A 26,677-nucleotide genomic window follows, 5' to 3' on the forward strand; every position below is an offset into this window, starting at 1 on the left:
GTTTAGAACATTCCAAATGAAATGTAGACTACATTTTTATGGCAGAACTTACTCTGAGTTCAGTAGAATGGAAATTTCCTCTAAAGTATCAATGTAACATCTATAGAGAGCATCCTAACATTTGCTCCACTATAAAACTAACAAGTTAAAAACTGCAGCACCAACCACGGGTAGAAAGAGGCATGAAGAACATTGTGTCTATTCCAATTTTGCCTTATGTACTTATGAATACAGAATAGCCTTTACCTAAATTAGATTTCAGGTGGTGTGTAGGAGATAATACTCATTTTCAAAGACTAACACCAGATCCTTGTTTGCACTGATTTTTATTATTCATGGGTGCTTCTACCTAGATGTAGCTCTCCTTGTATATCTTGATATACAAGACATATTCTGATGTGTTCTGATGGCATTTTGATTTATAGTTATTTAGAGGAGGGAACACTTGTTATTGCCAAAACCATCTCTCTCAGCACATGTTCAATGGAGGTCTTTCATCTAATTTTTAGTGTACCTCCAAAGATCACTAGACTGTATTTAATAATGTCTTTTCACCATTTCAAGAAGATCACCAGCAGTGGAGTGAAATGTTCCTTGTGCAGACACTACTGATCCTTGGAGTGCAAACACCTGCTGTGAAAAGCTGAACTTTACCTTCCATTAACTACTTTGGATGGAAGGGGGAAAATGCGAAGCACTCTGCACATCGCTAGGACTGAGCTCTAACTTCCATTTAACCTTTCACTTCTCTCCTAAGAGCCTTTCATGAGATGATGAAAACAAGCTGAGAGACAGAGTCTAATAATCACATAAAGTTACATGGAATTTCCTCTGACAACCACAAGGTTATACAATCCAGTGACCTAGCTGTATTTAAGGAATACAGGAAACCTTTACCTCCTTTCCTTTAGGCTACAAAAATAAACAATCTTACATAAAAATACACAACTGCCACACTGTGTAATACCATTTTAAAGCATCTTACCTAGTGGTGTCTGCAGCCAAACACGTTAGAGATGAGGAAGAGGAGCCTTCTGTTTCCCTTAATGTATCTCCTCAGGCACTGTTACCTATAGAGCACAGAAGAGCTCTGTATAAATGAAGTGTTGTTGGAGTACTGAATTGTGAGACTTCTGGCAATATACAGTGGTTGATTGATCATTTCAGAGATTTGTTTAGAAGAAGTAGTTTACAAATAAACCACTCACAACTTTTAAATAACACCTTTATGCATTATTTAAACAGAAATTAAAGCTATCTGAACTAATTCTGATACCAGTCAATTTACAAAGCAAAACATACAAAGCGCCCAATTTCTGAGGGAAAAAAAATGAGAGACTTTATAAGTCTTAATTTTGCAGGATTGAAATTGTCCAAAGTAACTGCTTCTCCTGGTGATCAAGCCCTGTTCAGAAGCTTAGTAGGAGGGTATGGGCACTGTTTTACTTACACCTGTGAGAATATAAATATATGTAATTTCATACATTTACAATCACAACAGTCTGATTTTTGAATAACAAACACAGTGTTTAATTAGAAAGCTGAAATCAGGTATCATTCCAAAAACATATTTGATAATATTCTTCATAAAATTTGAGCTGTTTACAGACAGTATAAAATGACAACTATTAAGGCAAATCTACTATTTACATAATTATATTAAATAATTTGAAAAAAAAATCTAAGATTTCAAATAGGTATGATCTAGGGATGGAATTACAGTTATATTTTTATTGTCATTTTTTTTTTCATTGGTCTGTATTGAGACTGCTAGATATTAGCTTTAATAGATGCTTTCATAATTAATAACCATAAGGAAGCCTGCGTCCGTTAGGAAATAGGTGAAAACTGCCCTGTTTAATGGGCTGCTAAACAATTGAAATGAAAATAACGCGAAATATTTTGCCCTATGATTTCTGCCTGCAATTTTCAGCACTTTGTTTGTGGTCCCTAGAAAGCTTCAGATGCATGCTGTAGTATAGGGCCTTACAGTGCCTGGATGCAACATCACCTCAAGCTAACAGCAGAACTGCAGCAAGGCCCCTTTTTTCCTTTTTAGTGTTTAAAAGAAAAAAAAAAAGTCTTTACAGCCCAGGGACACAAATGAAAACCGCAGCCTAAATTCAGGCTACACTTCTAGTACCACCCTGACTTGTATGTGGTTCTTTCAGAAACCCTGAACTCATGGAAGAACCTTATAGTCCTGGTAAGATTTATCTTTCAAGAAGTTGCATTTAGTACTCAGTGAATTTTAGAAATCAAGGATTTCTGATATTCATTGAAAACTATGTTGAATGCTATGAATCAGAGACAGAGCACCTTATCTTGGAAAAAAACTATTACACACAAGGTAGACCAGAGAACGGAAATTAATAATAGGTATAAATGCCAAGTGCATTACAGTGAACTAGCACGTTATGATGATTCTGCCCAGCTCCCCAGACATATCCATGTCTTGATATTTCTATACTTAAGGTCTCTAAACCTTGGAGCTGAACACTGGCCTGTAAAAGAACATTTTTGTTTTCCATCTGTGAAAACAAATGAAATGTAGTGAAACCATATGGCTAATCTATTCAGTATGTTTTTGAAGTGTGTTCTGGTTTCTTTTCCCTCAGACATAGCTAGAGAGGTGTCCTTTCAGCATAATATCTCTCCTCCAGAGAGATGCACAAACATGTCTTATAGAAAGCAAAACCACTGGGATGGAATGGAAGAAGGTTAAAAACACATCAGTTTTCAGTATCTCTTCACTGACATGCATCTGTGGATGTATTTGTGTATACAACCTGTGTATTTTTCAAACTCTCACTATGCTAGTTTACTGAAATTTTCTTTTACCTGAAGTCACCAGAATAAACCACTTCCTCCATTGTTCATCATTTGCCCAAACTTCTGTGCAGTTCCTTCAATATTTTAAGAACTTTCTGTTATTCTTGGGCATATATACAGTACTTTCGTATTAATATATAGATAGGCAGACCTGTTTCTTTCATGAAATTTTTCAAGAAAAGAGTTAATGGTATTAGCATGGTATTGCTGAGCTGCACAAACAATGGTCAGAAGCACATTATTATTTTTTTTTTCTTTTGTGTTTTTAATGTAAAGTCCTCACACAGTCAGTTAGTATTTTTCTTCAGCTAAATCAAAGTGTAATAGAGGATAAAAATTGTCACTTGAAATGTCAGTCCAGTAAACCTAGCATGCAGAAAGCCATACTGAGTGCTGATAGGAAAGTACACTTGCAGTCAGAAGCATTACACTCATTGAAGCCTACATTCTGCAGTAATTGCAATAGTTTTATTACCTACTGTACAATCAATAGGTGTACAATCAATAAGTGTACAGAGGTTAGGCTAAATAGGCCATCGTGGTGGAAAGACAATAAATGAAAAACGCTCACCAATGTTGTAGGCTCACAATAAACTCCACAAAGAGCAATCTCCAGAAAGAGATCTTTCCTCAGTGGCAGTCAGCACATAAATGGGATCTAGGAGAGGTGGAGCCAGGCTCCACCCCTTCCTGTGGCTGACTCATTGCTCGCCTCAGGTGATCAATCAGAGGTTCAGGCCGTGATCAACAGTTCCCATACACCTATGTATTTAACATTTGAAAGCTATTGAGAATGTGAGACCCTTTTAGGGGTAGGATTAAGTTGCTTGTCAAAGGAGGCACTTTGAAACTGAACATAGATATTTTTACTCTTTAACAAAATTGACTGTCCTTTTTAATCAATGCAACCTCAGAACATTTAGTTACAGTGGTTGAAATGACTAAGTCCAGTCTCAGAAAAATGTGAGCAATATGTAAAAAGGATATCATACCTATTCCCACTTAATATCCATGCCATGATTTTTCTGATTTGTGATAAACATAAGCTTTAGAATGTCTGGTCATTATGAAGTGCATCTTACCCTTCAGAGTATTCCATTACCTGTAACTTGAATATATTGAATGTAGTTGAATGTGCATAATAAGGAAATATGCTTCTCCTCCATATCCTAATAAATCAAGCTTGTGATACATCTAGAAACCTGTTCTGGATTCATACAAGGAGAATCACTCATCTTTTTTTCCCTGCATTGATTTCAAAGTGTTTAAAATTATACAGTATTTATTTCATTTTTATATTAAAGGATGACTAATATCAAAATAAAATATAAATTTGAGCAAACATGGTAAGATAAGAAGTCTTATTCCAAACCTCCAAAATCAACAGGAATGTTGCCATTGGAACTGAAGCAGTTCACACTCTCTAGGATGTAGCACTTTCAGTGATGGCAAAATAAGAACGTTTTAATGGTACAAGGTAACTTCTTTTGAAAATAAGTATATTTTAAATGAAAGCTAAACATCTTCCACATACATATTGTAAAATACTTTCTTATCAGGATTCTCTGGAACTTACTCAGTGTGATTCAAGGAGAGACAAACGCTGAAACAAATTCAGTAAGCATATTATGAAGCAAGTTTAAGGTAAGTAACTCTGAAGCCTCTGATCCTTTTCCCTTTCTTCCCTCTCTGTATGATCAACATTGACAATGACTCAGATCATAATGATAGATCTTTTGTGTCTTTAGATCTCAGCTTACCAGCTACAAAGGTCAATACCTGTGAACTATGCAAGATATTAGCACAGTCTTCAGACTTTGGCCTGTCTTTGACCACTAGTCTTTGTCCTCTTCTGAGATGAGAAAGAAGGATGTCAACAAGTTCTAGCAGTGATTATCCTTTCTGCAACACAGTCATCAGTCACATCACATAGAACCTTGACTGAGCTAATCTACCATTAAAACTTTTGGTCATTCTCATGCTGTGCTAAATTTGAAAAGTCCATGTTCTACTAAGAAAAAAACAAGCATCAACCCTTTGCAGTCTAAAATCCTCAGAATTCACAAAGTCATCTTCACTCAAGGAAAAAATCAAGTGAAAATTCAGAAGTTTCCAAGGAGCAGTCAACATCGTTGTCACTGACAAAAGCCGGCACTGTAATGACAGAATCAAATTTGACTCGAAAAGAAGAAAATAGTGGACGAAGGCATGGAATCATTCAATATACCTCACTGTCATTAAGCAAAAGCTTTTACAATCTAATGGATTCTGTCAGGAGTGTGAATTGTATTAATCTTCAGTACAGGGTAGACTTGGGTCCCATACTAGTAGAAATCATCACAAAGATGGTACAAGCAGTTTGAAATTAGAGAAGCATTTGATTTTCAGTATAAAATGAATTTAATTGCCAGCTAAGTCTCCATGTCAACTTTGCTGAAATAAACAGGACACATGAAGTGTCTTCCTTTGACAGATCTAACAATCTGTATTCAAAAACAATTGCTACAGTTCACAGATCATTTAATGACTTTTTTCACAGGGAAGCAAAGACAGAAAGTTTGGCTCAAAGTTACTAGACGTGACCATCTTGCTTTTTTAAAGAAAAGAATAGAATAGAAGAAGCAAAGGAAAGAAACAAATTACGTGATCTCTATATTTTATGACCTCTACTTTAAATTCTGGCAAACTGCTTTATGTTACTGTATTTTTATGTGAGGCAGAGTGCTATCTTTTGTGTATAATTCAAAGCAAATTGTGTATAATTCAAAGCAAATTAATAATATTGCTCACTGGATTCTTTAAGTTCCATGAATGGGTGAAATTATCCATACATTAATAACCATATATCTATACTCTTAAATAATAACATGCCTTCTTTAAGTACTCTCCTGTTAAGAATACTAGTAAATAGCAACTGTGGTAGATCCCTCTCAAGAGTCTCAACAGGAGGCCCCAGCCGTAGCCTGAAATTTTACTTTTAGCAATGAGAAATAAGTTAATCTTTGTAACTCAACTAGTAAGCCATTCAAAAAGGTGCAAGTTTTTCTTTGAAATAGTACTTTGTGAGAATGGCGATGTGCCACGTACTTGCACCATGAAAAGCACAATCTCCAGCTACAAAACTCACAAACCTAGGACCCATTGTTCAGTAAAGGCAAATGGTTTCAAGTTTATCACAATGCTCACAAGGAACTGTTTGCAGGACGTATTATACACTCCCTCCAATTTCAGCTCTTACTAGTGATGTATGCAATTACACAATTTATGACTTATACATCAATTGTATAATTTCTAACACTTTTAATGTCCTAAACACATTGATTTCATTAGCTGTAGCAGGTGTTTCACTTAAGAAGTAGCAACAAACATGCATTAAATTTTATAAAGTAAAGTACTGGATGTGCTTAAGGATAACAGCAGTTAACTCTGCAGTTCAGACTCATTCTCTCCTACGGATGAATAGGAAACAGTATCCTCGATATTTGTTATTAATTCTTTACATAAAAGCGGGGGGGAGGGCACCTCAAAATGATGTACAGAAAATTCCCTGTTTAAAAATAATTCAATAGAATCCAAGGTTTATATTTTTAAATATATTTATATTTAAAATTTATTTATTTATTTATATTTTAAATTATTTTGCATTTTTAATCTACCTTTTTGGTATTTTTCTGTATTTTCTTAATAGGATTTGTAAGACAAGATTTTCTTTTTTTTTTTTTTCTAGAAAAATATTCAGTCTGGAAAAACAAATGAAAATAAAAGATCTTACTGTATTAGCTGGTCAAAAAGAACATATAACTTCTTGCTACAGGACTGAAATCATTTCCATTGATAGACCATCATGTTATAGCAAGAAATAATCATTTGTTCTGGAACAAAGGCACAGGATTTCAACAAAGAAATGATCATCTAATTAAACAAACGACATTTCTCTAAACCATTATGGAACACACTTTATAAGGTTTGTCCAATGATTCTTACACTATCTTTTTTGAAAGCATCAACATTTTGGCATACAGAAGAAATTTTATAGAATCACATAAAGGTTGGGAAAGACCCTTAAGATCATCTAAGTCCATCCATCACCATGCCCACTAAATTTAAAAGTGCCACATCTACCCTGTTCTTGAAATCCTCCATGGATGGAGACTAAACGATCTCCCTTGTTCCAATGCTTTACCACTCTTTCTGAGCAGCATTTTTACCTAAAATACAACCTGAGCCTTTCTTAGAGCAATTTGAGACCGTTAACTCTCATCCTATCGCCTTTACCCGGGACTTTTCCCAGGCCAAACTCCACCTCCAACCTCCTTTCATGTTGTTGAAGAGAGCAATAAGGTCTCCCCTGATCCTCCTCTTCTCCAGTTCCATCAAATGTTCCCCATAAGACTTGTGCTCCAAACCTTCCACAGTTTTGTTGCCCTTCCTTGGACTCAATGTCTTTCCTGTAGTGAGAGGCACAAAACTAGACACAGAACTCAAGGTGCTGCCTCACCAGTGCCAAGTACAAAGGGATGATCATCTCCTTCATGCTTCTGACTACACTGTTTCTGATACAAGCCAGCATGCTGTTGTCTTTTTTGGCTACTTGTGCACACAATGCATTGCTGGCTTGTGTTCAGCTGGCTGTTGACTAGTACCCCCAGATCCTTTTCCTCCATGCAGCTTTCCAGCCATTCTGTCCCCAAGCCTGTAGCACTGCATGGGGTTGTTGTTACCAAAGTGCAAGACCCAGCACTTGTTCTTGCTGAAGCTAATCCCATTGGCTTCAGCCCATAAATCCAGCCTATCCAGACAAAAACAACAACAACAACAACAACAAACCAACAACAAAAACAAACAAACAAAAAAAACTACCAACAAATTCAGAAGGAAACACCTTTGTCTCAGACTACATACCATTAACAGTACAGAACCGAGAGATGCCAGCCTAAGATACCTTGGACACTTAAACACTGGAACCAAAAACCTTTCCCAAAATGCAGATGCAGGACTCAAAACATACACAACAGCATCAGGAAAACACCAAGTCCAGAATTCTCTGTTGGGTATAGGTGCACTTTTGGACTTTCTACACTATAAAGATCACTCAAAATACTCAGGAGGACAGGCGGCAGTATCTGATTCAGTGACATAATTTGTCCATGCCCATAGCATTGTTGACACTCACCTCAAAACCCAGCCAAAGGCAACAGGCAGTCCACCTGTTCAAGGCCCTCAACACATTGAGCAGGAGGAATCCTTGCTTTGGGAATTAATGAAACCAAGAAAAATATTTGTACAAAAAATTCTTACACATAAAATGGGCAGATTCGGGTCACTGTTGAAATCAGTGACTCATCTGGATTTGTAATTTGCCATGAAATATTCTTGGATAAAATTGCATACTCAGAAAAGAGATGATAGATGGGAGCATGTGTGCTTTTCTGTAAATACAAATCTGGAAATCAGGACATAGTTGAAGAATCTGCTGGCTACTAACCCTGAATTGAAACAGAAAGAAAAGCAGAGGTCATACTTCTTTTCTTAAAAAAAAAAAAAAAAAGGAAGAAAAGAGCATACAACAGCAGAACAAAACAAAACAAAACAAAAAAGACCCACACCACCATGACAACAACCTATTTTAATAGGATTAAAAAAAGGAATTTGGTGACTGTTGCAATGCAGATGTTACTTTAAAAAATCATAGACTAATCTGAATTGAAAGAGACCCATAAGGATAAGTGAGTCCAACTCCTGGCTCCACATAGGACCACCCAAAAGTCCTCATAAACCTCCAGGAATATCAGACCCTAATGCAGTCTACATTTTTCACAGTGAGGGACAGGGACTTTGTGAGGTCTTAGCCTATCTTCTTGTGTCCCTCAGTCTGCACTGCATGCATTTATGCTGGCTAGAAAAGATTATCTGAACGGTACAGCACCATAAAAGGTGTCCACTCCTTTGGGAATATCAAGACATTTTTAAAAGGGCTTGATTCACTCACCAGTATTTGTCTAACCACCCAGAAGAATTCAAATGCCAAAGCTGTTTGCATACTCAGTAGGAGAAACGGGTGCCCACAGGTGATCTGTGGGAAGCTGGGGTGCTCAGAAGGATGGGTGTGCTAAAGTTCCCAGTTGGTGCTGCTGGGTGTCACAGAGCTCTGCAGCAGATACAGCAACTGAAAATAGGCTTTATCAATGGCAAGGTAGGTGCTGGGAGAATCTATGCTCCTATAGATCTAAGAAGCAGTTGCATGAGAGTTTTATGTCTGAAAGAGGCACTTTACTTCTAAATTACACACATACCTGCCCTTGTGAATCTAGCCCACGCTAGACAAATTTTGGGCCTTTTTTCTTTGAAATCATTTATGAGTATCAGTGTTGCCAACAATCTTTCTGGGGGCACTGAATTATAAATTTTAAGTAAATTCAATTAAACTAAAGCCCCTTTATTCCTAGCAAGAAATAGCTGAGCTCTTGAGTAACTAACTGAAACATACTGAAAATAGTATTTCTCCCAGTCAATGGGATTGTATGTATGTTCTGTTTCATACAATCCGCACTGGCTTCCAAGAAAAGAGAAACAACTTTACACAGTAAGAAATCCCTTAATTGGTTAGCAATAGAGAAGGCAATGCTGGTGCATTGCTGCAAGCAGCAATGTGTGAATTTTCTATTCAACACAGCAACAGTGGTCTATTTATTCGGCTTATGTGCATAATTAGTAGTAAAATAACGTTTTTTAAAAAACATACAGTAGTTATTCTTTATAGGTCTGGATTCTGAACAAAAATATTTCCTTTAGACTTTGAGTAATGCTTTCTTCAGGTAAGCTTTGGCAAATGCCATAAAAATTATAAATCTGGAAACCTGGGAAGTATAGAAAGGGGAAGGAAATTACCTCAATTTGGCAGGAGATACAATGATACTTTCTTTAAATAAAATGTATCCTCTGTCCTTAAGAACCCCTTACAGGCTGTTTTAGCATTTCATTGTAGCCTGTCACCTACCCTTGCTGTTGCCAGGCCCACAAGAGGCAGCTGACTCCACGGTATCTGAGTTTACAAAGAGCCTGTGTTTACGCTTGTTGTTTTTCAGTTCTTTGAGAATATGTGGTAGTTTAACACCTTTCTGATTTAGTCATGAATGCTCTTTTACTTAGAAAAGCAAAGTAGGCCATAATGGAACATGCATAGGTAACAGGACCATAAGTAAACATAGAGAATATTACATGCCAACAAAACTGCAATTTAACTGGATACATTACCACATTAGCTACTTCCCCCTCCACCCAGCTATTCTTAAAAACTAACAACAGAAAACATCAAACCAAGAAAACAAACAATAAAAAAATTAAAACAAACAAAAACAAAACAAAACCAACCAACCAACCAAACAAACAAAAAAACCCAAAACAACAAAACCACCAAACCAACCAAACAAAAAGTTTTAAGAAAAAAAGACTTCTTTTGAATGGAAGCCCTAGGGGAAAACCTATGTTTGACATCATCGATATTCTTAGATATTCCTAATAGTGTGTCATACTATGAGATAGGTACTGCATAGGTAAAAAATGGAAAAGTCAGTAGCACAGTTGATGCTAATTACTATAAATCTGCATAAAACAGGACCTACAGTTTGATCTGAGATGACAAATGTGGCATCAGAGATCACTAGTCTGATGTAATATTTAATTTTTCTGAGAAGAATTCAAAATCAACAAAGCACATATCAGAGCAGTGTAGAACTAGTTAATTGATAGACCTCACATTACACTTTAAGCACTCTTCCTCCAATTAAGATATTTCTAACAAGGTTTTGAGCAGTCTTAGATCTTTGCTAAGTACTGCTCAATATCTTCAATAAATTATCTGAACCAAAGAAAAAAAATATTTCTAGTAGGCCCTGAACACCTAACTCAAGACAAAGAAATTATTAAAATATTCTCTTTTTGCACCTATTCTTTACATGCAATAAGCCAACATATTAACTTGATATTAATTAGTTTGGATTTATTGCTCTATGAGAAGATCCGGAAGTTGTTTTTAAATAAAGATTCAACCAATTAACAGTTGCCATTCTCCTAATTACACTCGCTAGCAATACTTCTCATGCCTAACTTTCCGAACAAAAAAATGTCACCTTTCTCTGAACTCCTCGCTTGTCTACGTGGGTAATTAAAACACTCAAGTATAAAGTTGATCTGACAAACTCCGTTGAGAACATGTGTGCTGTAATTTCCCTGAATCCCTTAGTGCAGGACAGAGTGCTGGCTAAACCCAAAGGTTTATCAAAACACAGTGATAAATCCCAGATGTGATCTCAGCTTTTAATGCTTTCTGTTTTGTTAATGTCTCCAAAACCACTCATGGGATTTTTGTTGGGTGTTTTCTTTCTTCCCCCCCTCCTTTCCCAAATTCAAAGTAAATTGGTCTGGCTTCTGGTATCTGGCACAGTGGCATATTTCCTCTCAACAACTGTAAGCCTGTCTGAAAAACAGAACAACATCTTTGAGATGGGGTGTTTATATGGGCAACTTTCAGCCACTGAAATGAATGTGGCCCCACCTTCAAAGAGACTCCAGAGCGCTGCTTACTTGATGAAAGCATTAACTGTTTAGGGTTGACTTGATTTACATGGAAGCAGCCAGCTCATTAGCTGAGCTGAACGCAAGAAAGCAAATGTAATGCACATGCAGATGTTTTCCTAGCTACGTGGTGTCAATGCTGCTGCAGCTTTCCTCAGAGTAAATACAAAGAGAGCAGTGATAAGGCCTTGCAGAATCTCCAGCAGCTGAAGGAGAGCAAGCTGTTGAAAAGATTTACATCAGGGCTACTGAGGTCAAAGAAGTCAAATTAAAGTAACCAAATCTTAGTGGCAAATAGATAGGCTTGCACTGTATATGATTGCACATATAGGACTGAAGTATTCACATATTTTACAGAAATAATAATTTAAAATGACCAAGGGGTAAATGGAGAACTTGGCATCCACTGATCCTGAAGAAATCTACATTTTTATTTTTATTTTTTTTTAAAGTTCTTTAATGCCTAAGCTGTATGTAGATCTGTATTAGTTATCTATATATATGTAAGCTTTCTCTTCCAGAAGTAAGTTTTCAAACATTAAATTCAGGTAAGCTATATTTCTTCATCACCAGAAAACAAGTTCATCCTGACCAATTGCTTTTAATATGCTGTTCTTTCCTTGAATAAGAGAGTTTAAAATAACAACTCAATGAATATTTGAAAAGGTATTCATAGTATGCAGAAAAAAACACATCATTCAGTAACAAAATGAAAATGGATAAACTTTAATGAATGTAATATTAGACTCTGTTCATAAATAATATGGAAAATGTTTCCTACTCATCACATCTTGCATTTTAAAGCTACTTTTTGATGCCTCTCATTCACAATCATAATTAAAACTGCACCTAAACATCCTTTCTCATCTAGAAAACCTAATCAGAGCTTTGTATTATGGCTGCTTTTCTTGGCTTAGTCTCAAATCCTCATCACAGGAGTAAAGATTAATCAACCTGCTTTTCCTTTGTTCATTAATTTAGTTATTTTATTCATATAATCTGTGGAGAATCTGACAGTCTTATTTCCAACACCCATCTTCTTTCCTCTCCTCTTTGTCATCTACTGCTATATTTTGCATCATACAGTCCTCTAGATTAGGATCATGTTTATATTAGATTTGTAAATGAACTTGTAAATGTATAATGAACCATTGTACTTTTATTGATTTAGAATAATATAGCAAACAATGTAAGTTGAATGGTGTGTTTATGTATATATGTGTGCTTAAACATATTTATTTCAAATTCAACGGCTTCTGTTTCTGTCTGGAGATACTTATGGGCTTCTTTCATTTGCAGAATGACTTGAATCTAAGAATATCCAGCCAGCATTAATAAAACAAAAATCATAGTGGTTGGATAGTTAAAGAGGGAGATGGCAAACTTGAGAAAACAACAGAGCGTAGCAATGACTTGGGTAAGCACTATATACCCCAAGGCCTTGTTTTCCCACACAAGAAACAAACAACGCACAGAAGTCAGTGCCAGTTATTTGCAGTAGTGCCGGTTCCTCCAAAAAATTCATTTCCCTGTTTTACCAGCTACAATGGATTTACTGGTAAGGTTGTTTCTATTACAAATTGCCTGAGATGAAAACGTGGATTGAATTTAGAAATTACGAACTTGGAAAGATGCACCTTTTGGGGCTACAGGCCTACTATCAGATCAGTTAAAACTACCAGATGTGCATGACAGGCATGTTTTACAGGTGTAAAGGGGATCTCTACATTGCATGCATATTTGATGCAGAGTCACTCTGAACTGTCCCCAGTGACACTACAGATGTCATCAGTTAATGCCTTACATTGCTTCTTAAGGCCAATATCTCATCTTTTAGATGGGCACAGGCCAAATCAGTCTTCTGTTTCCCATTGCCTGCCATAAGAGACCTACAAAGAAATTTGGTTTTTCTCTACTGTAGAGGAGATGGAGTATTTCTTGAAGGAGAGTTGCAATGACTTTCTCTGGTATCATTGAATCTGGGATTGAGGTAGAGTATGACATGATTTTATCTAAATGTGAAGAATAGTAGGCCAATTATGCTAAATTTTTTTTACATGCCAAGTTAGCTGAGCCTCTTCTGTGTTGCTGCCCCATATCCTATCTAGATATTCATTCAAATTAAGAGAAAAAATAGAAACCCAGATCTCATCTATTTTCTTCACTTTCCTGTCATAAAAATCAGTGTTCATCTTCTCATTTTCCCAAACTTTAGACAGATTTCCACAAAAGCATTCTAAATTAAGAACTTTGCATGAATTTAGGTTTCATAAGTGTTTGTTGGCCAGTCCCACAGCCGAGTGAAGCATTTTGTTAATGATTTTCTAAAAACATGTTGTTCTCATTGTTCTATTCATTTAATAGTTAAGAAAAAGAGACAGTCAGAAAATATTTTGATGCCAGAAATAAAACGATAATTCAAGACTCCCCTACAAATTAAGCTTAGTGCATTTTTGTCCTCAAAAGAATATGACCTGGGTAAGTTGAAGACATTTGAAGGAGCTATGTGTTAACATGGCTGATCTTGTAAAATCTGGATGATGCTGGTTCTCTTTTCTTTCTTATCCACTGTGCACTGAGACCAGAGCACCACTGATCTCTTTTGCCTTGCACTGCAGTGTCTTGCAGGAATATTAAGGCAAGAGAATGAAGCAAAGGTGAGATGACTATCAAAGTTAATAAGAAGAAAAGGAAAATCTGAGGGTCTAACGTAAGGAAAAATGACATTTAAACACGATCAACAACAAGCATAAGGAATGATAGACTATACTTCTGCCTACCCCTTAGCCATCTACCTGGACTTCTCTAGCTCTCTCCCATACTGCCTGCCCATCCAATTGCCTTATGAATACATGACTGCTCTGGTTGTCTTGCTCTTAGATATATTTTTAGGCACAGAAAAGCTCAAATGTGCGGGAAGGCTGTAATTAGACAGTATGTCAAAAAAACCTATGTTTTTGCCACAGAATCCTGCTCCAAAAAGTAAGTTCTTACATATGTCCCACATGCATGTTCACAGTCTTTTTATTTCTTTACCATCATTCCTCATCTAGTTGTGAAGGAAAAACACTAAAAATATGAAACGAATGTGTACCGCTATGATAGTATGTTCAAATACTCAAGATACTGTTGGAGAAAAATTCTTTTCAAAAGTTCTATGGTGGAAAATATTTTTCATGGGAAAGAAAATAAGTATTTCCTCTAGAAAATAACTGTCAAATAGCAATGGATTCAAAAAAACTACTGTGCTAAAATTGAAAACCAAAACCTCTGTTCTGTTTCCCAGTAAAGTTCTATTTGTCTTACACAGTTACAGGGCTAGGCTAGTATTCATTATAGTGTGAAACAAGAAGCATCCTTGCATTAGAAACCTTCATAATGGAAAGATGGATATTTTTCTAACAACTCTGACTTAAGCATATTGATGAGATTATAAATTTTCATGTTTAAAACAACAAAGACCTTTTTTCTAATTTGGATGACGCTATGCAAGTGCCCTGTCTGCTTAATGCCACAGAAAATTAGTGTAGAACTTAGAACACGCAGTCGCTCTTGTCCTTTCCCCTTAGAATTCCCTTCCACCCTCACCCTTCTCATGTCTTTTCTCATTCATTTCTTATCACTTTACTCAAAAGCTTTTAATGTCTTTAACCTTTCACCTTCACCTTTTATTCCTCCCTGAATTTGGACTGGGACCATGGCTAAAACATGCAAGTAGTTTATAATTTCCTCTCCTTTTTTTTCCTTGTTTAAATTTTCAACATCATGTTGCACATTCAGGAGCACTGCTCTCAATGAAGTTATTCATAAAGCATTCTGTGTTTAGATTCGTAGTCACAGTGCTGGCTGCCTCTCTGTCTCAGAAATGGTGGGTCTTAATAAAACTCCTGACTGAAGATTCTAAATTCCTTGATGGAAGGGCTGTCTTGTACCATGTGTTTGTATGGCACCTAAGAGAATCAGAGTCAAAGTCAGGTTTTCTAAATTTCTAACTTTCTTCTTGCTGTTTACATTGTTAGTAATATCAATAAATATGAATCCTAGCAAAAATATTGGAGGAGGCATAAATTCTTTTGCTAGCATAAAGAGTATTTTTATATGTTCATTTACTTGCTCGTTACATAGAAGTTTAGCTTCATGTCCTAGAACATCCAGCAGAACAGCCAAAATCCTGAACTTATGGTCTTTCTTACCACTCTTTTTTTTTTTTTAATTTCATTTTCTTTCTTTGCATGATGTAAGCAAATACAAGATCCTAGTAAAAGACAAAAATACCCTCTAGTTTCAAAATTCATATTTAAACCTGTCCAGTTTCCCATAGCCAATAAAATATAAAAAATAAACTATACTATCTATCTTCTTGATTCTCAGCAACATTATTACTGTAACCTGACAGATAGTCTTAAGCAAACAAAATGACTTGAATCCTAAACTATGCTTTCCAACAGTGGGAACCACTATTCTCACTCAAGGTCTGGGCATTCAGCTTTCACAGCTTGCAGCAAATTCTCAAATGAGACTTCATAATTTCTTTCTTGCTTTCTGTAACAGCACACCCAAGGTAAAAATAACATAACTTCACCAATCAGAATTTCAGAAATATAAAGCAAATTTGCATGCATAGGAAAAGACAATTCTGAATATTACATTGCATTTCTCAGTATCACATGCCTGTTCTAGAGATCCTCTGATAACTAATGGCAGCTCTTATACATACCCTCTACAGCAGTCCTCCACAACTCTTCTTCACCATTTTACTATACAGGTAAAGAAACACGAAACAAGGAAACAAACAGTTTTTTCCAAAAATTCTATTTTTCTGTCATTTTCTCAAATTCATCATTGTCATTTAGCATTTATCATTGTCATTTACCTTCACTCAGTTATTTCCATGGTGAATAAGCACTGTAATTTGCAGCTAAAACAAAAATCATCTGAATATAGCAACTTATATAATAGCAGCTATGAAATACTTGCCTGTCAATACATTTGTAATAGATGTTGAAATGCACAGAAAATCCAAAATTGAAATGGTTCTGTGCACACCCAAAAGCAAAACTGTAGTTTCCTGAGAATTTTGGAAATTGTATTTAATTCTTTATGTTTTTATAAATAGTGACACATTTGGAAACCACATCTTTCATTCTTGAATTCTCCTTAGATTCCAATTCCAGTGCTTAAACTTCAGTATTTATTACAATGTACTGTGATTAAGTACATCATTTAGAACATCATATTAAACATAATAATTGTAAGAAAAAAAAAGTTCAAACAAAAAGACCATTCTGAATGCAGAGATTAATCAAAAGAAGTCAAAGGGCTACAGACCAAAATCACTGGAATTTGAATCTTTTTTTGAAACTGGGTGGCCTATGCCTAATACTGTGTTTTGGTATGGCATTTGCATGGTTTTTTGCAGTGAGACTCAATATATTATTGCAAGTTAGCAGGACTTAGTCAAATGGAGAAACACATTCCATTTCCTTCTTTTCTTAGCCTATAGTTTCCTACAGTGTCACTTGTTTTTGCTCAGAAGAAACCAAAATATGCCTGGAATTGCAATTTGGAAAAAAATTGTAGACTTGTGGTAGTAGTGGCATTGACTATATGCCATAAAGCTCTTTAATAAGCTTCACCATCTCCATATCAAGTTCTGCAATGAATGCAATTTGATCCCCAAAGAGCCCTTTTCAGAAACCATGTAGCCTTTAAAGGGCCACATATAATATATTAACTCTATTTTGATGAAAAACAAATCTGCTAGATATTTAACAGACTACATCCTGAAGTAAAAGCTGGTATATGGTGTTGATCTTGGCAAAATAGCTTCAGCCTCCTTAGAAGGTCTGATTTCATATTACCACTCCCTTTCAGTAATAATGAACACAGGGCAATCATAAATGTTATATGCGGGAAAATATAGTATATGCAGGAGATATGTTAATCTTCCAATGCAATACAATGACAACCATTACTATAAATCAAAGCAGTGCCACTTAAAATTATGCAACTACCCCAAGTCATATCAAATCAGGCCTTCAGACTGCTATTTACTTCCTAGAGCTAGATGAAACTGTGACTGGTGATAGCACATACCATTCTTCTCATATTAAGTCAAAATATTCACAGAGACCTGCTTGGGTAAGTGACAAATGCCCTCTTCTGAATCTAAAGAAATGGAAAAAAGGCAGAAAAGGGATGATGGAAGAGGATCCATTCTCAAAAAAAATTTGTCAACACAAGAAAGTCCTTAAGAAAATGAGTTTGATAAAAACAGATGGCTGAAATTAGAACTCTGTTCTAATGCCTTAAACTCAGCAACTGCGTTGTGGAGGAGCAAGAGCTGAATACAATATGCATATGGTGTCTCCATAGTGTGAATGTAAACAGGTGATTGAAAGAGGGCTCATGATTTCGTGATTAACTGCACCTACATGTTCTCTGCTAGAAGACTCAGTAACCTGCCAAGAGCATTGCTGAATTTGATGCTGAAACATAATGAAGCGGGAAATAACTTCATTTACATGTTGTTTTCCTTGCCCACAATTATTTCTGGCTTGCTACATAGCAAAGACATCTCCGCCAATTTGTGATTGAAATAAACAAAATATTTCTAAACAGAGTGCTTATGACGGTTACTAATATCTCACCCTTTCTTAAACCAGTAATTGTAACTCAGAGAAGAAATTTGAGGCTTTAAGGGTATATAATGACTGCGCATCTGCCTATTGTCTGTATAAATAAATCCTGGCTCATATGAATCATGGTCTCTGAGGAAGAAAATTTAAATGCCCACATCCTACTGAAATACACTTGAAGCCTATTGTATATAGACACCTATATTAGTTCCCTACATCCCTTTCAAAGAAGAGAGAAACAGTCTGTCCGTGGTCAGAGGGTGGTGAGGCATTGGAAAAGGTTGCCCAGAAAAGCTGTCAATGCCCCATCCCTGGAGGCATTTAAGGCCAGGTTGGATGGGGCCCCTGGACAGCCTGATCTGGTGGGTAGCAGCCCTGCCCATGACAGGAAGGTTGGAACTGGATGATCTTTAAGGTTTTCTCTAACTCCAGCATTTCTATGATTCCACAGTTCTCAAAAACCCTGAAGAAAGAGGTTCTGTACTCTTAATATTTTGCTAATTTTGCACATTCATCAGTGTAGTTGTGTGCACTCAGTATGTGCCTGCATAGCCCGCACGAACATGCTAATCTAGAGAGCCTAACTTACGTAGAAATTATTTGCAGTATCTCTGATCTCAAAGTGCTAACAAAAGAGACAAACCAGACAAGAAATGCATGTCTCCCACAGGAATGCTTGCACCTGTACAAAAGTGTTCTGCCCCACAGTCAGTGAGGTTGCTTTTGGTGTTTTGAATAGTGAAGTCTTTGCAGTTTCACTGTCCATCAAAATCAGTGACACAAAATGCTGTTTGGAGTATAATTTCCTGTAAACAAATATGGAGTTGCCATAGCATATGTCACACTAAGCTTTCATAGGCAATCTACTCAAAATATTGTGTTGTTGGGAAACTGGTAACATTCTTGCTAAAAGACATCTGGTCTGAATCACTAGCTTAGCAACTGCAGTAAAATAAATGTATTTTTCGGCCATTACTAAAATAAAAAAGACACTTTAAGGTACAGCCATTGTCTCTTGGCCTCTAAGTTCTAGTTTAACCCCTGTAAATACAGAAATGCTTTCCAAGCAGTAATGTTCTCGTGGACAAAGAAAGAATATGCATTTTCTTTTGTCCAATTACATGGATATGGAAGGATGCCAAAGGGCAGGATTGTTGAAATGCATAGGGATTAAAACGACATTGCTTGCCTTTGCAACTCACGAGAAGCATCTTCACGCCACCAGATGCTGTTCAGATGTTCTGGTATAACAAACATCTTTATTTTCCTTACCATTACTTTCTCCCTCTTTGTCCTCTCTTAAGTATGTTGAACAGCCTTTCCATCTGTGCTAAAAAAGGAAGATCTCAGACAGTCAAGCTGCCTTCCTTCTGATCCAATCTCTCAGAACACATTTTAGTCCTAGAGAAGGGGGGCTGTGTTAGTGGATGCTGGCAGCTTGGAGTTCAGTTAGTGTTTCAAGCCAGTCACTGGCTATAGACATAGTTTAAATCAAAATGCTGGCTGGGAATTTAGGATAACATACAACCTCTATTCATCTACAGATGAAAACCAAACTATAAGCCATGACTACTATATTTTCTACTTCCATGGGGACAGCTAATAAGGCCTTGTTCTTCCACAGTCCAATTAGTGTCCCTAGTTTTAATTCTCCTTTTGTGTATTTAGTTATAAATTACAGAACAGGTCTACTGAAGGCAACCATAAGCATCATGAAGGACTTTTACTATTGCCTCACCTTTTCTGTTCTCTCCTGTGCAATATCTCCTAGTTTGTTTTCACTCAGATACAGATGACCACACATGCTAATGGCTTGTCACTGAGGAATTAAATTTCTCAAGTATATTCTTTGAATACGTTAATTATAGCAGGTTGTTTTTTTCAATAGGGAAAGGCTTGTCATTATTTACAAAACCACACAGTGCATAAAAGCATTAGCTGCTTTTTGAGTGAGATGAAAAATGCAATGGATTTGGTTATGCATAATTCTAGGCCACCACAGAACAAAGGTATACTAGGCAAATAAATAAGAGCAAAGAGCATTTCAGAGAATTGCATCCTGTCCAATAAATGACTAAGCAAATTTGAATAGTGACCATTGCTCCATTGTAGTTAATTTTCCTTCTCCTTCAAGTCAATAAAAGGGAGGATTTCATCCTATGAGAATGAGATCAAGGGGAATCATTCACCGCAAATGTTGTATGCTCAAAATTTCAAACACTGATCTGTAAGATAAATAACAACAGAAATCATCTTTTGGACATACATTTTTAAATACTGAGGACAGATTATCTCATAGCAGTAACTTTTCCATATTTTGTACAGACCTAAAGTGATATTGTTTCATTCATTTATTTTTAGAAAAAGCACACTTAATTTTCTTCAAAGTTCAAGGGATAATGTCTGAACACAGAACTTAACAAAAAACAATGAAAATATATTGGGCAGTAAGGCTACCACAACCTGCCATAGTAGCAATGAAGCCGAATCACAAAGTGCTGTGTTTAACTAAAACAATGAAACGAAGGCATTTTAGCTCTAAAAGACAAAGTCTGTCTTAAAAATACTATCAGTTCTCATAAGACATTGCAGGCAAGTAAAATATAGACTGCCTCTGAAGCACCTTTTGAGCCTTCCTCAACACAGATGCGTCTGAAACAACAGTTTCAAATGGCTGCTAGCTCCTTACTTGTTACATGATTGTTTTAGTTTGTTTGTTTTAATTCTACCATTTACCAAGAATATTGCTTGCAATGCCTAGCACTAGGTAGAATTCCAAACAGAATTAAAGTACCACCATAGCAAGAGGAAGAGATAGAGGAGCATCAAGTAGAAGCAGGAATTACCTCAGCTTAAAAACTGCAGCTAACTTGTCTGCTCTCAGGAGGGTTAGGCTGAGTCCCAGGTGGGGCGTAAGAAGGAGGCAATGAGCACCAGGGGAGGATGTCCCTAATTAGTGCAGCTATAACAATTTTGTATACAGCTTGTCGCTGCTCTGGGACAGCTAAATCCCATTCTTTGGCCTAATGCCAGGAATGAAAACAGTCTTGGAGAATTCTCTACCTTTGAGAAAAGCAAAAATTACCATTATTCCCCTGTACTTTGGATATTGTTTTCAGTCCTTCCATGCTAGCTTTGTCCTACAAGCTTCTAGGGATTTTGTCTTCTCTTCATAAGATTTGATTACTCGTCTCCAGAATCTCATTGTTTTTCTTACAGCAAATCTGTGTGAGGGAGTCTTTTGAAATATTATTTGTTCTTTACTGTCACCCCTGTCCGGTAGTTTGCCAGCTTGCTTTCCTTAAACCAAAACCCTACCTGAGATTCTGCCATGAATTCTACACAGCTCTCTCCATCTCTCTCACTCCTGTAGCTCACTGCACCCGGCTCCCATCCTGGGCTTTCCTCTCTGCTTCCCTCACACTGCTCCTGCTGTTCTCCATCTGCCACATTCCTCTTCACCTTGCCTTTCCACACAACTCATCCTTGCACTCTGCTCATGCAACCAAAACGTTTTTCATACTTATGTTGATTTTCAGGGGCCACTTCAGGCCATTGCCTCTTAAGCCCATAAAAACATTTTCTTGCACCCCCATTTTGAGTGCAAGTCTCCCAAGGGCCATCTGAGTGCTTGAAGATGTCTAATCTGCCAGAAGAGATCCCAGAAAAATCTCACTCTTCTGGATGCAAGCCTTTGGCAAATACCTGGCTGTATTTTTGACGTTTAGTTTTTGCATGGAATTTATAATAACAGGAAAGAGAAATATACAGTCTTTCAGTACTTGGAATGGCAATAAGTCATGTGGCTAGGAAAGGTATGTCTGGGAGTATCATATAGCTGTTACTCAGTCTGTAGACAGAGGAGCTTTGTGTGGTGTGCAGAGGCTTCTTTTGCAAGTAAGACCAAAATACAGACACACAGCTGAGGCTGTTCTGACTTAGACTGACACAGACAAGTTTCGCACCCAAGCATAAGTCACTATTTTTTCATATGGCAACAAAATGTTGTGAGCATAGAAGAATCACAATATTAGACTCTTCTGAATTCACATTCAGTGCAAGGCAAATTTTCACCCCCTGCAATCTCATTCGTGCAAAAACTGAGATAGTTTTTCATCAAACTAAGTAAGCAAATTAAAGAGATTTATGGAATGCATTCAGGCAAGCACAGGTCAGTTGCATGTTCTGTAGAGACTTCACAAAGAAGAAACTTGTTTCTTTAGCCTGAAAAGCCATCTTTCTGAATTACTGCAAGATAATTTCAAGATTTATTAGTCTTCTAGTCATGAACAATCAGATGAAAATATAGCTGCACGTTTTCAACAGCAACACAGGAATAAAGACATTGTAAACAGAAAATACTTGTTTTTATAACTAATACTATGACTTTCAATGGTCTAGAAAATAAAGAAAAGTGGAGTATTCTCACAGATCACTATAAATTACAGAGGCCTGCTTGGACTGGAATACTCTAAGGTTTGTCCATGCAAAAAGAAATAAGGAAAATCATGTATTCTTTGCATGTTTGTGTTTTGATTTTATGAATATCTGCATGTTTAATAAAATGCTTTCAATAATCTAACTGAAAGGGGACAGATAGCAAGATAGAAATATCTCTGCTAGAAAGACTAACAGGTTTTTGTACAAGTTGCTTTGGTAGACATTAGAAATTTTCCAAGCCCCATTGGTAAAAGTGTGCTTATTTGGTGCAATTTATGGTCAGAAAATAGCTTTCTAACGGGAGAAAGTTGGCCAGCTTCTTCCTTCCATGCAGTGAAGAAGTGCCCTACATATCATCAGTGACATAGATCCCTTTGATGTACATTTAAGCAAAATAATCATTCATAAATGGATATACAAGCATCATATAAAGCACATTTCCGGCAGCAGCAAGCATGCTGTCCTACAGAAATGACATGTAAATCAAAGAGTTTAAGAGATCTTTATGACAGTGATATGGTTTCTCATACAATAACTAATAGCAGTCATTTCATGTTGCTCATGTGAAGTTAAAGCAATCTTGTGCCATACACCAGAGATTGAAACTGTGGATTAACAAAAACAGCCACTCCAAGTTTAAGTCAATTTATAACAGAAGTTTCATTTTATTTCTGGCATTATTATTGACTACATTACACTATAAGAATCTGTAGTGATTTCTTTGCTATGTGATAACACAGTATAACTAATTACAAATGGCAAAGCAATGGCAAATAATGCAGTTCAGTTGGTTTAGAAACTGACTTTCACAAATAGCATTCAGAAATCCTCTGAATTTGAGCATTACTCAGCCACAGGGAAGCATTTAGCAATCCATCTATTAATGGGCAATATATGCAGTGACATTTACTGAGTGCAACAACGAAAGGGCTAAGAAATCCCCTAGTTGCCCTCTCTTATGAAAGTCATGGTTTCTTTGTATTGCCAATGTCTATATAACTCTTGGTTTATGAAATTTATTTTCTTCTTCTTTCTCCCCCTCATGTCCCAAAGTGCACTGAGTTAATTTGCCATTCATTTTTATTTCCCCATCAGAGATGTCTGTTCAAATTCAAGATGTATTGTGATTTCTATTATCATATGAAATTTTTCCTCTCTTCACCGAAAGAAAATTAATACTACCATATAAGGCATCTTATGAGATAATCTAGATACCAGTGGAGCACTTGAAAATGGGATCTATGCTGCTCATAAGTACAGGAAATAGTAAAGGGTAAACCAAGATTTCTAAAGAAAAACATACAAACAGCTGGTTGATTTGAAATGTAACAGTAGAGTTGCTATGTATTCTTGCCCAGAAGCATTCTATTTTAGCCATGTCTTGCATTAGTCCGTATTATTTTCAAATTCCCCTTCTGCTGTCATTGCTGTAGAATCACCACATTGGTTCCAATACAACGACTTTATGAACAAAAATAGGTGAAAAGAGATATGGTAATTGTACTGCAATCTGACAGTGGCGAAACAGCAATGTTATATGTAACAATTTGTGAACACAAGACTTCCCAGACTTCCTTCTTCCAAGCAAAAATTGGAAACCACTACCATAATATAATGCGAATAAGCATTTGGCATTCTTTTATCTGGATGTAGTGTCTAGAATGTTTTATGTTTTGCCTAAGATATCCTCCACTTTTCTTATTATTGTATCCATATATCCCTCTATTAGTATGCTACTAATATTTTATTCTGTTTTTTTTTTCCAGAATAAACCCAAGATAGTGCTTAAATCACACAAACATATTCCAAGAGGAATGCAATCTATTACTTTGAGTGTGTCTAAATATTTTCAACAAAAATAGCTTTGCTATGGCGTAAAACTGTCATAACATTTGGAAACCCTTATAAACATCTTCAGCCTAATTCCTGTGAGAAAATTGTTCTCATAACTGTTGCCATTTCCTGCAGTTTCAAAGTTCTGTCTGGAGAGTCTTCCTTTATGTGAAATCATAATTCTCTCTTTACTGACTTCCTCTCAGTTCTGACAACAACTCCAGTTTTGAGGAAGGTGATGTAACATTTATAGAGGTTGAAGCAGGTATGCTTATAAAACTTCTAACCAGCCGCATCTGTCTGCGTATGCTCAAAGGGAAAGCCCATTCCCAGTGCAACGTCTGAACAACAGAGTTTTATGAAAATGTAAGGTTTCGCTCTCTCTAGCACTCTCTTCCAATGATCTGAGGCAGAGAAGCGAATGAGGAAGATCTAAGGTTGTGTAGAATCATATACCCAACCCTTCATATAACTCACCCCTTTCAGTTAAGAAATAAGGAAAGCTTAAGTTATTTTTTCAAGAATGTCTACTGACAAATTTTTTTTGGTCTGTTGCAGACTTCTGCAGTTATTCAAGGATGACATTTATTTCTTCTTCCCAAGAATATCAGTAAGTATCAAGCAAAGAGACAACCACGTGATTCAGACTTCCTCTCCCTGTTGACTGGTATTCAGACACAAGTACTTAAAAAAACCAACAGTATGACATCCAGCTGAAAATAGATGAGTTCTGAATCAGAATTCCCACCTACAGATACCAAATTAATGAATCTAATTTGTCACAATTATATCTGTACAGCTCTTTCACAACTACAATGAAAGCACGGCAAGATGTTATCATAGCTATTTACCCTTTTTACCCTAGTCTTATTTATGCTAAAGAATGACTACAGCTAATTTTACACCATGTGAACTGCTCAGCTCCAGCCACTATATGGCTTCATTACCACTGCATTTCCTGGCTCCTGCTCCCCACAGTTCTAGCTCTGTATGTCAGTCTGCACAGAGTAAAATGGCATTATTTGGTCATAGCTGCAAAATAAGGTTTTCCTAGCACACTCACTCTTAATTCTTCATTGGGGAAAAAAGAAAAAAAAAAAGAAAAAAAAAAAGCTTGTTTTAGAAAGAGCAAAAGAGCAGGAGTTGTGGCGTGAGAGTTTTATCTTCCTGCTTCAGAATGCTTAGAAATTGACTATCTTTTTTTTCCATAATAATCTGTTGACTTTCTTCTTTTGTTTCCTTGTGTGTTTTTATTTTCCTCCCTTCTTTACTCATTTTACTAAACATGGTATCTTACACAAATGAGGGAGTAGAAGGTACCTGATTCCAGCAAACTCTAGGCCTTTTCCCCTTTGCTGAGCACTAGCTTGACACCCACTGGTTAAAGAGAGTAAAGACTCCATGCACCTGCCTACCAAAGCTCCAGTGACATTAACAGGTTTCTCATTACGTTGCAGTCCAGCCGCAACACCACAAGCAAAAAGTCACCATGAGTTCACACATGAAACACGAGTGCCTGAGACCTTTATAAAATGCTGAGCATTAAGTGCAGGATTCCTGGTTTTAATCTGCTTTCCGAAAGGCTTGCTATTCCCTGTGTTACAGTTCTGCAGTGAGGAGAAGCTTCCTCACGGATCCCGGGCTTGCAGAAATCCTTGGATACCAAAAACATCTTATTCAATTACCATAATATTTATTTGCAAATATATTTAATTCTGACTAACAAATTTGCAGATTAAACATACAAAACTTGTAACATTCCTATTTGTAAGATTTGTTACTTTGTGCTGTTGATAGCTTCATTCATTTAGTTTAATTGCTTACTGGCACTGATTCTAGGGGAACATTTTTGTTGTCTGGAGAGACTTTATATGCCTTGTGTCGATTAACATAAAATCAGAAATTTTACAAAAACAATCCATTAGACCAGCAGGCACCAGAAAAAAATGACTAGTTACTTATGAAGGAGTCCTATCAAAGTCAAGACAGTAAGATTTAGTCATATTTTGTTTCAGGACCATGAGAAATAGGATAGTTTCTGGATTGAGATGCTATTGTAGAGATCATAAAGCCAGTTAATGTAAAATCTAAATGTCTCTGTAGCTTCTGTATTATCTTCTCAGAATCCCGTCAGACTTGTTAGATTCTGATCAGCTCAGAACTCTGACAGACTTCACTATGAAGGTACTGAATAATTGCTGTAGCTTCATGTTTTTATGCTAAGAAACAATGAAAGCTGTCTCCCTCTCACAAATAAAAGCTCCATTATTTGACTTAATGCTATGTTTTCTTTTCTACAGAACAACAACAACAAAAAAAAAAACAAAAACCACACACACAAAAAAAACCACACACACACA

The 26,677-nt window shown here is 36.4% G+C and overlaps 1 long non-coding RNA gene across 1 annotated transcript in view; it reads right to left on the reverse strand.

The window, feature by feature from the left end:
• Positions 1–3,472, reverse strand: part of LOC109367797 — a 52,473-nt gene extending 49,001 nt beyond the window's left edge. Inside the window, exons 1-2 of the long non-coding RNA XR_004159931.1 lie at positions 3,404–3,472; positions 986–1,070 (exon numbers count right to left, since the gene is read on the reverse strand). This is a non-coding gene — a long non-coding RNA (uncharacterized LOC109367797). The remainder of the gene's footprint in view (positions 1–985; positions 1,071–3,403) is intronic.
• Positions 3,473–26,677: the final 23,205 nt, after the last annotated feature.

Source organism: Meleagris gallopavo, chromosome 5 (genome assembly GCF_000146605.3).
Source record: "Meleagris gallopavo isolate NT-WF06-2002-E0010 breed Aviagen turkey brand Nicholas breeding stock chromosome 5, Turkey_5.1, whole genome shotgun sequence".
Lineage (NCBI taxonomy): Eukaryota > Metazoa > Chordata > Aves > Galliformes > Phasianidae > Meleagris > Meleagris gallopavo.